A 15,363-nucleotide genomic window follows, 5' to 3' on the forward strand; every position below is an offset into this window, starting at 1 on the left:
TGTCTACATAATAAACTTATGATACGCTCGTTGTCTGTCTTGGACAATCGCATGTTTACCAAATGGCGTCCTAGCTACGTCTCTTCGATGTATATCAACTGACTGTTATATTTCTCTCTTGTGTCTCCTCTGATGATGTGATTATTACACGAAAGTGAACTTGGGAACTTATCGTGTTTCATTTTCCCCGTGGACTCATAGGAATATATATATATATATATATATATATATATATATATATATATATATATATATATATGCAGCGCCGGTTCTGGATTCAAGGTGCGTGACGATCTCACACAATAACAAAACCCAATGGTCTGGTGGGAGTCAAGCATACCTTCCCTTCCTCCCTCGCTCGTCAAAAAGGCGGCAGGTGCTCTCACGAGCGACCTCTCCCTCAATAAATCTCCGTGTAACTCCCCCTGATGACCATTTATTAGCGCCCTCTGCGCCCGCCCTCCCCAGCACCCAGGGCCCTTCCCGCGTGAACGGGAGTGGTAATAATTACAGTCTCATAATGACAGCGAGGCGAGCCGCCGCGGGCGTGACTGGTGAAGGCTAGGCTTGTGGGACGTTGGGCAAGAACGCTGGTTGGCGATGGGTGCGGTGGCTACGGTGGGAGGCTACGGCACAGCCGTCAACAAGGCGGGGATGACTCTCACAACACGATCCCCGCTGAGTACGGAGGTGAGGCCCCCTTCGTCAGCTCGACGGGACGACTCGAGGGTACATGTTCTCTTTGGACTTTAACCTGAGCCTTAAGAGTTCGGTCAAAGGCCAGGCCGCCGTACTACTCGTGGGAGTTACTGGCTCCAGAGAGCCACGGGGGACAGCGGGTTCTTTCGCTAAGGAAGAAAGGGTTCGCCCTCTGATGAGACCAAAGGATTTTACATATGACAAAACCAAACAAAAAAAAAATATACCATAAAACCTAAGCCAAGACCCTAGTTCACCCTATGCTGTTTCAGGGCAGCACAAGCAATCCAAATCTCGTCACGCAAAACGAAGTAATCTATCTTCCAGATTAGCAAATCTAACTCGTTATCTCGAGTCGATAACAGATGAAAAATGTCTCTTGTTTATTCAAGAGGAAATGTGTCTCCCAGCAGGAAGGCAATTACACAAGAGTGACTTATCGCCGTTAGAAAATGGGGCTAGGATTCTCAGAAGGCAATAATATAAGTCTGTAGAAATCAGTGCTTCTTGAAACGCATCTCTTGTATATCATCACGACACGCACTCAATGCCTCTGTAAGACTGAAATTCGAGGACTTCAGCAAGACTCTGAAGACTCCGAGAGGAATCATATATATATATATATATATATATATATATATATATATATATATATATATATATATATATATATATACATATATATAACCATGTAAGGTATCTTTCCTAAACCAACATATCCTTCACACGTCGACTAACGAACGTAACGTACCTCTTGAACGCTTCATTCCGACAAGCAAGCAATATATACGTTCACCACCGTATGCATGACGTATCCCGTGTGACCCCGACCCAAACACGACCAGGTTTATCGCACCTAGTTTTCCAAGGCCCACCTTACAAGACCAGGCTTCGATTCCCTCCCTGGCCAGCCGGGCTAACACAGCGTTATTGGCTGTGGCCCACAGACTCAAAGCCGGGCACTCTGTCTTGATACACTGGACAATGCCAACCCCCTCCAACAATGGGATCAAGCCAGCGCAAACTGATGCAAGTGTCATGGGTCTGATTGCACTGTTATCCTAACCTAACTTGCGCGTCGCTCGGTACACTGGCGGCACAATGTGGGGTCGGAGGCAATATTGACTCTGATCTAACGGCGTAAGCAACACCATTATCATCGTCGTCGTCGTCCAACATCTCACTAACTCCAATGAATGATGAGCACCATCATAAAATAATTCTAATACCCCCCCAACACAATGGTTTACACCTCCATAATCACCACTGGGTTCCTTAAGTTTGAAAGTGATCGAGACTGCCATCACGGTCATCAGAGATCGCCTTTAGGAACATGTATCAACACACACAAATAATTAATGCTTTCATTAGCTTCATGTAAATGATCAACATCGTTCTCACTGACCCCGCTCACCTTACGTAATTATGAAAAAAACCAACCACGGGATTAACTCAACCAAAAGGAAGTCAGTGTGATAATCCACGAGGGAAACCATTACCCGAGCTGGAAAATATCATCCGGGCTGGAAGCCATTATCCGGACTGGGATATTAAGCTTGTTCCGTGGCACATGTTGCTGACAGGTCACGTGCTGTCTGGGTCACTGTGATCTTCAACTGCGACCTCCCTGACCTCTACGTCAGCTCCGTTACGCCTGATCTAAAAACTAGGGTTAGAATGACAAGTGAGATGCTGTTTCCTATATGATATTTACCGCTCTTGTGGAGTTCACTCCACTTCGTTTGAATTTCAAATTCATGGGAAATAGACATCTACGGCTTTTAATCGCTTTGAAAGCCTTCAGAGACGACTTTGGGGTTTACGACAGATCTGAGGAAAGTTTTATTTCTTATTAACTTTTAAATTCTTGCCGAGTTGGCTCCGTCAAAGACAGACCACAAACTTTACGAAGAACTGGAGAATCGGGATGTTTTATCAACAACTTCATAGATAGATCCAAAAGTCGCGGTGGGAATAAAAAAAATATACATCAATCTACAAGTTGCGTATGAGGAGGTCCGAATCTACAAGTTGCGTATGAGGAGGTCGAATCTACAAGTTGCGTATGAGGAGGTCGAATCTACAAGTTGCGTATGAGGAGGTCCAATCTACAAGTTGCGTATGAGGAGGTCCAATCTACAAGTTGCGTATGAGGAGGTCCAATCTACAAGTTGCGTATGAGAAGTTCCAACTTACAAGTTGCGTATGAGAAGTTCCAACCTACAAGTTGCGTATGAGAAGGCCCAATCTTACAAGTTGCGTATGAGGAGGTCCGTGGCCCTACGAACATTTCTTGCTTCTCTCCTTAACTGCGCATTTTCGGCCGGGGGGCACGCTATCCCTTGCACCACACCACAGGCATAGATGGAGAGACCAATCTGACAACCTCTCTCTCTCGTGTGATCATAATAAACCACTTAACTCGTCGTCCAGACATACAACACGATGGATGGAGTGGGAGATCGAGAGAGGGAACCTCACCCATTCGCGACTCCACATGAAGAGAGCAAAAAAAAAAAAAGAAAAAAAAAAAAAAAGACTACTCACAACACGTTTTCTCTCGCCTGTTCATACCCGAAATACAACACGTTTTCTCTCGCCTGTTCATACCCGACATACGAAACATCCTCAGCTTACGTCTTCCAGTTCGTCGATGAACTGGCTGGACCAGGTAATTTCTGAAGATTAGTCCGCATCGCAGACTGACCCTCGAACACCTCAGCACTAAAGAGAAACCTCCACGTTTCCTCCGGCTCTTCCCGTAACAAGGTTGAAGTTAAGTGCGGAAGATGCAAGAAAAATGCACGTTCACCATATCAAAACGACATGCCCTGAATTCAACGGTGAAACCAATAAGTCAAATAAACAGAAAACATATATATATATATATATATATATATATATATATATATAGATAGATAGATAGATAGATAGATAGATAGATAGATAGATAGATAGATAGATAGATAGATATAGAGATAGATAGATAGATAGAGATAGATAGATAGATAGACAGACAGATACAGAGATATATAGATACAGAAATAGATATAGGTAATACAAACAAAAGCCAAAGGAAGGCGTATTTTACTTGAAATCTGTACGGAGGGAAAATCGCCCCTCAATATCACGTAACATCCCGGTTCCACCTGCATTTCGACAAGGGGAAAAAACCTTGACCAATCCCTTGGTAGTGTAGCCTACGAGCCGGGATGCACTGGCTACGGACGCACGCCTGCATCCGAAGTCAAAGGACCCGGCCAGTTAAAAAGACGCTGCAATGCGGCCTCGCCCGACCTGGAGGCGGCCAGGATGGAGACGACTCCTCCCTCCCTCCCACCCAGACCTCGGTTCCAGTACTGATTACCATGTAAATTCCCGATAATTCATAGACATCATCCATCGGAATAATACAAGCATATTCATCGGATCAGGTAAAATTTAAATAACTTTTTAATCACGTTGTTTTTTCAAATTACTAGCCATCACTTACGATCTCACAGATAAAAAAAAAAAAGAGAGAATATTTATAAGTTATCAATGCCATGTTCTACCTAGTGGTGTTCCTTCACCTCCATGACCTGGCCCTCGTCCAACACGACCCCCACCAGGTAAGATGACACACATGCAGATGGCATTTGTACGGTACTCAATGAACGCTCCGACACACGTATATGGCGATTACTGAACGCTCCGACACACGTATATTGCAATTACTGAACGCTCCGACACACGTATATGGCGATTACTGAACGCTCTGACGCACGTATATGACAATAGCCGAACGCTCCGACACAAGCATGTGATAATCACTGAACTCTCCAACACACGTACCTGTATATGGCAACCAGTGAACTCTCTCACACACGTACATGGCAATCAGTGAACGCTCAGACACAACCAACGACACTCCAACGCAGCTAGTCTTATCCTTGACCTTCGATCTCTTGACCTTATACTCACCGGGGCCCGCACTTCAGCTGCATCCGGCGTAATTTCTCCCAAACCCATCCACACAGTGTACTACTGTACTGTACAGTACAGCAGAGTACAGCGCACACCACCACCAGTCTTACAGAAAGTCGACGCGCTGGTCCCCTCTACCCTCAACGTTAACGGATACGGCCGCCACTATGGCTATGTATCCTGAAAATTTCCCTTTTTCCTCTCTCTCTCTCTCTCTCTAAGGCCCACGAGTCGCTGGTTCACCACAAGTGAAGCAAAACGGCTTACTCACGATCAACGTAACGTTACGTTACAGTCTTGGAAACGATAAATCTAACAAACGCTTCCTAACGTCCCCAGAGGCGACTTTAACACTTACCAAAGCCCACTGTTAAATTGAGGACGCATCCTGCGAGTGTATAGATACCAGCTCCCACAAGGCGAGGAGTCGCCGCTCACACACACACACACACACACACACAAAGAGTCGAATTAAAAGAATCATCATCTTGGAGGAGACTTGACGCCACCAGCACCCACCCACACACACACACACACACACAAAGAGTCGAATTAAAAGAATCATCATCTTGGAGGAGACTTGACGCCACCAGCACCCACACACACACACACAGAGTCGAATTAAAAGAATCATCATCTTTGAGGAGGCTTGACGCCACCAGCACCCACACACACACACACACACACAGACTCCTGAGCCACTACCCTTGGCACCCTCACGAGGACATCGGCAATATCAGTGACTAATTCTAATTGGACGGACGGGAACACCTGCTCACACGAGGGCGAATACAATGATTACCTTATCCTCCCCTTCCCAGACGACAGTATTCAATGCGTAAAAATTTATATTTACGGTTTGGAACAATGTACCTAACTCGAGTCACAATAAGACTTAAATTAAATATTCTTCTGTGTCGTCGAGAAAAAATGTATCTTTTTTTTTTTTTCAATACGCTGTTTCAGTGTAAGTGTCATTCTCACAGCACTGCAAGCTGTCGACAGCTGTGAGTCTGGAGACCCAGTTCACAGTTTCATCAGGGCTCTTCAACCACCTGCCGTGTCTGCACACCACACCACAGGCCATGTCTGCACACCACAACACAGGTCCATTTAATGTGGCTGTGCATCACATGAAAACCTGACTGATCTTCCCACTACTATGAGATTGAGTGAGGGTATCATACCCACAGTACATTGCCACACCCTCGCTTGTCAGCCCTTGGCCACAACCTTAACTACCACTACATCACAATACATACCACCTGAATCACCGTTGTACAACGGTCAGCTTCATAGCAAAATGTTATCCATCCTTCATTTTCACAACTTTTATTCATTATATTTTCGCCATCCCACCTACAAGTGCCACATACCCAGACAAATATATAACCGCAGTATCAACTTCCCAGTACACCATCGCCACACTTACACTACCAGTTATAACGACCAGTACACTACCACAACCCCTTAAAACAACCACAGCTACACTACCAAAAACCCTAGTTGGCCCATACTGGCACAGCTACAACTGCTATTCCATTACAACGGCGCTAACGTCCCCTACACTACTGCAATTACCACAATCCCTACACTGTCAACAGTCCCAAATAGCCACTTCACTACCACAACCCCACCACTACCACAGACGCGACTACCACCATCCATGTGAGGTCTGGTTAGAGCTAATGGTACACGACTGCCAGATACCTCAAAAACACCATTTCCTCGTTTTTAGGCCACCTCCGCCTTAACTCCCCGGACCCCTTGGCCATTAAAATCAATGGGGGGGATTTTCCTCGTCCCGGGGGAGGGAAGGCCTTAGGTCGAGACTGACGCAGAACTGACGTCACCGCACTTACGTCACCGTCGTTCTGGGATACATACGACTTTACGTCGTAAAAAAAAAAAAAAAGAAAAGAAAATCGCCACCGTTTTCTTTTCTGTGTCAGGGTAAAGCCGACCTTTAAATCTCGTCAGAGAGGGTAAACCTGAACTGATAGTTCCGGAGCAAGCTAAGGGTACATGCCCTCCCCTTGCTTCGGCCCACTGTGACCTTTACTAAGCCTGCCCACTGAAGTAAAAAATTCCAGTGTTTCTTCCTCACAGCAGCAGGGAGAGGGAAGCCATGTACGTGTATAAGCGAAAGAAGATCAGGTACGCTGGATGATATTACGTCGTCGCACTGAACTCGTCTTTCTTTTTCGACTCCGAGACACTTTGACCTTTTCGGCTCATAATCAAAGAGACTCTCTCTCTCTCTCTCCTCACCCCACCATAGACCAGCCAAACACCAATTAAGGATCTAATCTCGTCCTGGAGACTCTCTCTCGGTTGTCGTGGAGGGAACCAATACGTCCACCCACAGATGGACACAACCTCACACATACCAGGCATCCTCCTCCGCATCCTGCTACACGTATACAACACTGCAGTGTCTCGGACTACGGAAGAGGAGGAATATGGGGTTAGATACCGTTAATGAAAGCGAGGACCAGCTCCAAAGAGGAAACCTGGCGAATCTTAAAACACCATCACGACCATCAACTACTGCAGTAAGGAGATGCAATGACCCAAAAACATATAAACTATGAACATTCCTCACCACCAAGAGGGAATTTAGAAAAATAGAAATCTTTATCATCAAGTTTATTTTACGTCCTTGATGAAGATGAAAAGCTGCTAATTAAACAAACAAGAACAATCCTGGTTCAACATAGCAGCAAGGACGTATCAAAAATAAAAACTTACCGGCCCAGATCTTGAGCAAACAAGCTTACAAGCACAACACCCGGGTAAAAACATCAAACACCACGGTAGACAAAGACGCACAGCGCTGGCAAACAAATCCAACGGTGACCAACGTGTGTAACCACCAACCAGTCGTTACCGAACGAGTAAAGGGGGTAATGGTGGTGCCAGACAACAGCGGCAGTAATAGTGATGATGGTTGTGGTGGTAACTGTAATACTGATGGTGGTAGTGGTGGTAACCGTAGTGGTGGTGGTTGTGGTTGTGGTGGTAACCGTAGTGGTGGTGGTTGTGGTTGTGGTGGTAACCGTAGTGGTGGTGGTTGTGGTGGTAACCGTAGTGGTTGTGGTTGTGGTGGTAACCGTAGTGGTGGTAGTGGTGGTGATAACCGTTGTGGTGGTAACCGTAGTGGTTGTGGTGGTAACCGTAGTGGTTGTGGTTGTGGTGGTAACCGTAGTGGTTGTGGTTGTGGTGGTAACCGTAGTGGTTGTGGTTGTGATGGTAACCGTAGTGGTGGTAGTGGTGGTGATAACCGTTGTGGTGGTAACCGTAGTGGTTGTGGTGGTAACCGTAGTGGTTGTGGTTGTGGTGGTAACCGTAGTGGTTGTGGTTGTGGTGGTAACCGTAGTGGTTGTGGTTGTGGTGGTAACCGTAGTGGTGGTGGTTGTGGTGGTAACCGTAGTGGTGGTGGTAGTGGTGGTAACCGTAGTGGTTGTGGTGGTGGTAACTGTAATAATAGCTGTAACATTATCAAAACGCCAGAAAACATCGGAAATCCAGGCATCACTCACTCACTCCCCAGGCGCTGGTCCATCTAATACGACGCGCTAAACACACTTCACTTTGATCCAAAGCTCCTACACTTGGTCACAAACATAGAGATATTGCATGTTGCCACAATAAAAAAAAAAAAGAGAGAAAGCAAAACTAAACCTACACATTTTTCCACCCACAATTCCTGAGGGAAGCGAAAGAAAAGAAAAAAAAAAAAGAAAAAGGTGTGCGAGAGTCGGCGTCTGTTCCATATTCAAGCGGGGCCGGAACACAGCTAAATTGAATGAGAGTTCCCATCTTGCCAGGTTCACGCCAGGTTTAAAATACTGAGAATCCCTCCCTCCCTCACTCCCTCACTCCGAAGGATTCATGGCAAGGTCGGACCAGACAATTCGGGGAGGTTTTATGCTAAATTTAAAATATAAACAACCGAGGGCCTCCCTTCAGGGTACCTGGACCACGTCAGAATACCAAGAGATTTTTCTTTTTTTTTTTTTTTTCTTTTTCTGGACCACGGTCTTGACGAGCGAGCAAAATAATCATGCTTTGAGGGACATGGCGTCGCGGGCCACTAGGGTCGGCGAGTGTTTGGTAGACACCGAGAGGTCGGCCGGTCTAATATATACGGGTTAAGGGGGAGAACCGAAGGCTTGGTGGGGTTTATGGAAGGTTTAAAATACTAAAGGCCAAGGGCCAGGCGGGTTTAAGCCACGGTTAATCAGAAACTCAAGGGTTGGGAGAGTTTTAAGCCACGGCAATTACAAACTCAAGGGTTGGGAGAGTTTTAAGCCACGGCGATTAGAAATCCAAGCGTTGGTACTGTTTAAGCCACGGTTAATTAGAAAGCTATGGGTTTTGGCAAGTTTAATTCACTGTTAATCAGAAACACAAGGGTATGGAGAGTTTAAGTCACGGTTAATTAAAGGCCCTAAAGGTATGGGGAGTTTTAACCCACGGTTAATTAGAAACACGAAGATTAGGAGAGTCTTAGCCGTGGTTAATTAGAAAAGCAAGAGTTCAGAGAGTTTAACCTACGGTTAATTAGAAACCCAAAGGTTGGGGAGAGATTAAGCCAAGGTTAACCAGAAAATCAACGGCTTGGAAAGTTTAAGCAACGGTTAAAAAAAAAAAAGAGAAATAGACCGATGGCTTGGTGAGTTCAACACAATTCATTTGAGACAGAATACTTGGCGGATTTCAAGCTATGTTCATCAGAAAGCGGGGGTTTTGGGTGGGCATACACCCCGATTAATTAAGAGACGAGAAAGGCTTGCCGCGTTTAAGCCCATGTTAATTATGGCCCAAAGGGCTTGGCGGGTTTAAGCCATAATCAAAATGAATACCATAACCTGGCCGATCCCAAGACAGAGAGTGAAACACAGAACAAAAGCCGAGAAGCTTCGTATTAAGGTGAACATAAAAAAAAATCTGAATATTGTTATGCGCTGTGCTCCCTCGAGTGACTACACACACACACACACACACACACACACACACACACACACACACACGAATATACAGCATATGAACGCGCACTTCCATATAACATACAAACCTACAATAGCCAGGATCGAACCCGGGACTCCTGCGTGATCACAACCGAGCTATAGTGCTCCCGCCAGCCACGCAGGGTCCCGGGTTCAATCCTGGCTGTTGGAGGTTTGTTATATATATATATATATATATATATATATATATATATATATAGATAGATAGATAGATAGATAGATAGATAGATAGATAGATAGATATCGTTGTGAGGGATTATACATTACTCACTGCAGGATAATGAAGTATTAAGCTCACTGCACGACAGACAGATATAAGTGAAGAATTGTCGGGAGGCTTTTTACGAGCCGAGATGATAAATGTGAAGAATTGTGCTTTCTGCCGACGGAGATGATCGATGTGAAGATTTAAGCTTTTTGCGCGTTGGGATCATAAGTGCAAAGAATTAAGCTTTCTGCACGCCAGTATCTTAAAATATTGTGTATATATATATATATATATATATATATATATATATATATATATATATATATATATATACGATGAATCGATGTAGGTGCACGTCATGATAACGATTCTGTTTTCACAGAAGCCAGGCGATCAACAAAGCTCTTCGTATCCTGGAATAACAATAATAAAAAAAAAATAATCAAGCTTTGTTTGAATATCGTGATGATGATTGCACTTTTTATCAACAGCGGAATGATACATCAAGCTTGGAGAATGCTGGGATAACAGACACCTCTCTCTGAAGACCGCGATGGCCAAATACGCTCTGTTAAAACAGGGATGATGAAGTAAGCACTTGTAAACACAGGCATGATGATTAAAAAAAAAAGAAATAAGCCCCCTGAAAACCTGGATTAGATATCCCATGCCTTGTGGAACGCCGGGACAATATGCTAATTATTATAATAGCCTTCAGAGCACCGGAAAGATTGGAGCTCAGCCTTCCCGACTACCGGGATGAGACTATGACCAATCAGACCTGGTCAGTTCTGAACATTGGTCAGTTCTGACGTGACGCGCCGTCTCGCTCTCTCTTCCCACACCTTCCCACACGGCTGTTATACGCGAGGAAGGCGACTCAAGCTTTCTGTACCCTACGGTGATCATTCAAAAGCTTCGTGCGTCCAGGGACGAAGAGCGGGGATCTGTGCACACGCAGAATGACTCACACGAACGCCATCCACCGATATGAAAGACCCATCATCAGTTCGGAGCCATGTATGGAACCCCTAAGAATCCGCGTCGGCTCAGGCCCCCCGCCAGAGTCACTCTGTGGTCAGATTCAGCTTAGCCACGCCAACGATACTAATGAATCAGAATCAGCTTAGGACACGCCTCTGAGTCCCTCTGTAATCAGATTCAGCTTAGCCACGTCTCTGAGTCTCTCTGTAATCAGATTCAGCTTAGCCACGTCTCTGAGTCTCTCTGTAATCAGATTCAGCTTAGCCACGTCTCTGAGTCTCTCTGTAATCAGATTCAGCTTAGCCACGTCTCTGAGTCCCTATGGTATCAAAACCAGCTTCGCTACGCCCGGAACCTTTCCGGAAAAGAGGGAATCACAATCAGCCACACCCACATCCCTTGAGAGTCAGAATCACCTGAAACCAAGCCTGGAAACCTGAAGGATCAGAATCAGCTGAAGCATGATAATACGAAAGCATGTGATTGCAGGCATTGAGCCGTGCCATTAACATTTCCCCACTGGCATATCATTCACGACGGGGAATCATCAGCCTCCAGTTGCAAGATTCACATTACCGCGAAGACGCAAGCAGCAGAGGTGGATTGTATCCATCCGAACGCATCACACAGACAGCATCACGAAATGAGCCATTGTATTCTTGAATCGCGGCATGGTTCGGCATTACGCAATCCCGCTTTTCCTTCTGCCTCGGCTTTCCAAATAACTCAAGTTTATGGTGGGTGCACGTTGCAGGGAAAGGGGGTTCTGCAATGCGTCATCGCTGCTACACGCGCCGGCTGGATTTGACGACAATGCTCTCTCTACACTGGAGATGACCTCATCATACAGGCTAGCGGGAGGTGATCCGTCATCTGGTCCACAGTGGCCAACCTGGGGCCATCTTTCCGTCATGGTGGGTCTTGGCCTTACGAACAGCTAACACGCCATGTCGTCTACCTACCTACATGCCTATCTATATCTATCTATCTATCTATCTATCTATCTATATATATATATATATATATATATATATATATATATATATATATATGTGTGTGTGTGTGTGTGTGTGTGTGTCTGTCTGTCTGGTGTGTGTCACTTGTTCCTGTGGTCGGTTTATGAAGGCAATCCAACACGTTTATGAAGCTCAAACGTTGTGAAAAATGTGAAGGGAGAAATGCGTTCTGCTGTAAACTCTAGACTACAGCATGTGTGTGTGTGTGTGTGTGTGGGGGGGGGGGGGGGTGTCACAGCCTCCAGGGGGAGGAATCAGTGGGGTGATGTCTTCTCAGAAAGTGGTTCTCGGAGCATAGCGGTGCCAACCTTGGGCATAATGGCCTGACCTCTGACCTGACCCTTGAGATTCGGGTCAAAGGTCATCATCATATTACGAGTCCTGTTTGTTGTGCTCGATGTCGTACATCGTCGTCGTGCACAGGGGGTCGTGCCGCCGTGGTGAAGGGTCGTACCGGCGTGCTCGTACCGCTGTGGTCCAGGGTCGTACCGCTGTGGTCCAGGGTCGTACCGCTGTGGTCCAGGGTCGTACCGTTTGTGCTCAAGAGCCGTACTGGTGCTGTGCACAAGGGTCGTCCCGTCGTGATCAAGGGGGAAAACACCTACCTACACATGGTGATGATATGGTGGAGGAGCATAATGATGATGATGATGATGATGATGATGATGATGATGATGATGATGAGGAGGAGGAGGAGGAGGACAAGATAATGGTGATGATGATGATGATGATGATGATGATGAGGAGGAGGAGGAGGAGGAGGACAGATGATGATGATGATGATGATTATGAGGAGGAGGAGGAGGAGGAGGACAAGATGATGGTGATGATGATGATGATGATGATGATGATGAGGACAAGGATGGTGATTAATGATGATGACACAGACCCCTCTCCGGACCAGTCATCATCAAGACAATAATGGAACTGTCAAGACGACAACAGATCACCACAAGCGAGAGAGGTGGAAAAAAAAAAGAGAGAAAAAAAAAGGCCTTGAAATTGTGAAAATGAAAAAAGTTACTTTAATGAAGTTTCCTGTCTGTGACGTCTGTCTATCCCTGTCACAGAGGCCAATCTCGTGGCGCTCTGCCTCAACATCTGCCATGCGTAATGCATTCAGGAACACCAGCCATGATATACGCAGCGGATCACCGTAATGAATGCAATTAAACCTACGCACCTGGCGTTCAAAACAAGCATTGTTTATGATGATGCGAGACACGTCGCACCTGTCCAGTTTGATTCAGGCTTGCGCACGGGAAAACAATAATGATTGGGAAAGGGAACTGAAATGTTATTTTAAACCAATGATATTTTTCCTCTCTCGTCAGGTTTTACATTATCACGTCTAGCGCTGGAGACGATCAAGTGCTCTCACCTCCCACATGAAGTGAACGTGTACGTAAGAGCGCGTTTAGGTGTCGCGGTTCACCACAGGGAGAGCCGTGGGCATATCCAGAGGTGCATATGGTCGGTGTGATATCTAATTTCAGAGAAAATATATGACTGTCATCACAGAGGCGCCCGTCACAGGGGAGGGCTGAATGAAGACTGACCGTTAATTCTCAGTGGAAGCAGACACGACGCGCTGACTCATCACACTGAACAAACCGCCAATGCGAGACGCGACGCCTCATGCCCACTTCGAAAGCGAAGCGTCCTTACCACTCACACTCGTAATACTCAACATGACGGTGCGAACAATGGACTACGACAGTAAGACTCTTGGCTATGATAAACCAAGCCTCAGACCTAACCCCTGGTCCAAGGCGGTAGGGTATTATACCCAAGAATCGAACCTGGTACAGTGTTTTGAAACTCAGAAGAACACAAAACCACAAGGAGATGAGGAGGAGGAAATGCTTGGCTGAGATCTCTGCTTATTACGAAGGCTGACTTCATTGTCTGGGCCACTAACTCAGGGGAGTGGTCATCTCTTGTAAGACAGTGTCCTTTTGAAGCCAGTAGGCCCAGTACATTCAAGGATCTCACACTTCGAAGAGGAGGTTCCCCTCACAGGCAAACTCTCTTACAATAGTTGCTCTCGACCGCGAAAACTGAACACAATTTACTAAGTAAAAAAGAAAATGATAAACTTTGGTTAAATTACCGACGGCGTTTCTGTGCAACACTCACAACCCATTATGTTGCTGTCGCTCGTCACAACACAAGTTTTACCACACACGCAACTTACTCGGGAAAAAAAAAGGCTTAATGCAGAGCCTGACAGGACTGCAGAGAGAATCCATCATTTGGCTTAACTATGGTGCAGGAGTTGGGACAGTGTGTGCTGGGGATTGGCGGTGTTCGGGAGGGAGGACTCATACGGAGGTGAGTAAGGTGGTGGGTGGGAAGGGAGCCAGGAATGTGGCATGTGATGGGAGGGACAAAATGAAAGGTGGAGGGTTTTTAGTGACAGCCAAGAGGGCACAAAGTTAAGATGATGGGGGCAAGGTGAGACAGAAGACAAGGAGTATAAGAAAACTTTTTGGTGCAAAGGGAGATGGAGAAGGGCAGACTGGAGCAATAAGCACGGCGCGACACATGGGAAAGACTGATCATGTAGGCAAGGAATGTGAGAGGAAAGATGGAAGAGGGAGGAAGAGGAGGAAGGGATGGAGGGAGGTCGTGTGCGAGAGAAACACCAAGGTATGATTACATATCGATCGTGGTGGTGGAGGAGGAAGAACCCCTGACCTAACACGGTGAGAGAGTGTCCCAGTGTGTGAGGGACAGAAGCGTCCCCCTGGGTGAAGGATGCATACCTCTGACAGAATGACAAGCATTTTCCAGGGAATGAGACACACACACACACACACACACACACACACACACACACACACACACCGGTCCATGAGGCGCGTCGCCCCGGGCAAGTGAGAGACTCGTTCTTCCAATGACAAAAGCGTTCTCTTTGAAGAATGAACTAACGGATTCCTGGGAGTGTGACAAAGTGTCCCCCTGAGAGAGAGAGAGAGAGAGAGAGAGAGAGAGAGAGAGAGAGAGAGAGAGAGAGAGAGAGAGAGAGAGTACCTACGACGAGATTTTGGAAAGAGAGAGAGAGATGCATTCACCAAAACAGAGTTTTATTCTGACTGAAACAGAATGCCCAGGAGATATGTGTATTCCCTGACGACAAAGATTCATGTGTGTCACCCAGAAAGACAGATCCACAGAGGAGAGCACTAACCCACCCAGTGACAGAGTAAGATATGCATCACTCAGATCAACTGCTCCTCCACACCCACGTCAAGAGACCACCACCTCCCTCTCTGGAGGGCCTATAAACAGGAATTGCATCTTTCTCCTCTACATTCCACCCCGGACAGACATACCGTATAAATCCATAGTGCAGCGGTTGGCAATACGATCAAGTAATCCAACAGGGCCGGGTTCGAGTTTCCGGACGGGGCAACCGGCTCACAGCCAGCCCTCTTGTTCATCCTCATGAATA

At 46.2% G+C, this 15,363-nt stretch overlaps 1 protein-coding gene across 3 annotated transcripts in view; it reads right to left on the minus strand.

The window, feature by feature from the left end:
• LOC139758115 (uncharacterized) overlaps nt 1-15,363 on the minus strand; it is a 357,618-nt gene that overhangs the window by 1,400 nt on the left and 340,855 nt on the right. The gene's annotated exons all lie outside the window — the stretch shown is intronic.

This window comes from Panulirus ornatus, chromosome 29 (genome assembly GCF_036320965.1).
Source record: "Panulirus ornatus isolate Po-2019 chromosome 29, ASM3632096v1, whole genome shotgun sequence".
NCBI classification, from domain to species: Eukaryota; Metazoa; Arthropoda; class Malacostraca; order Decapoda; family Palinuridae; genus Panulirus; species Panulirus ornatus.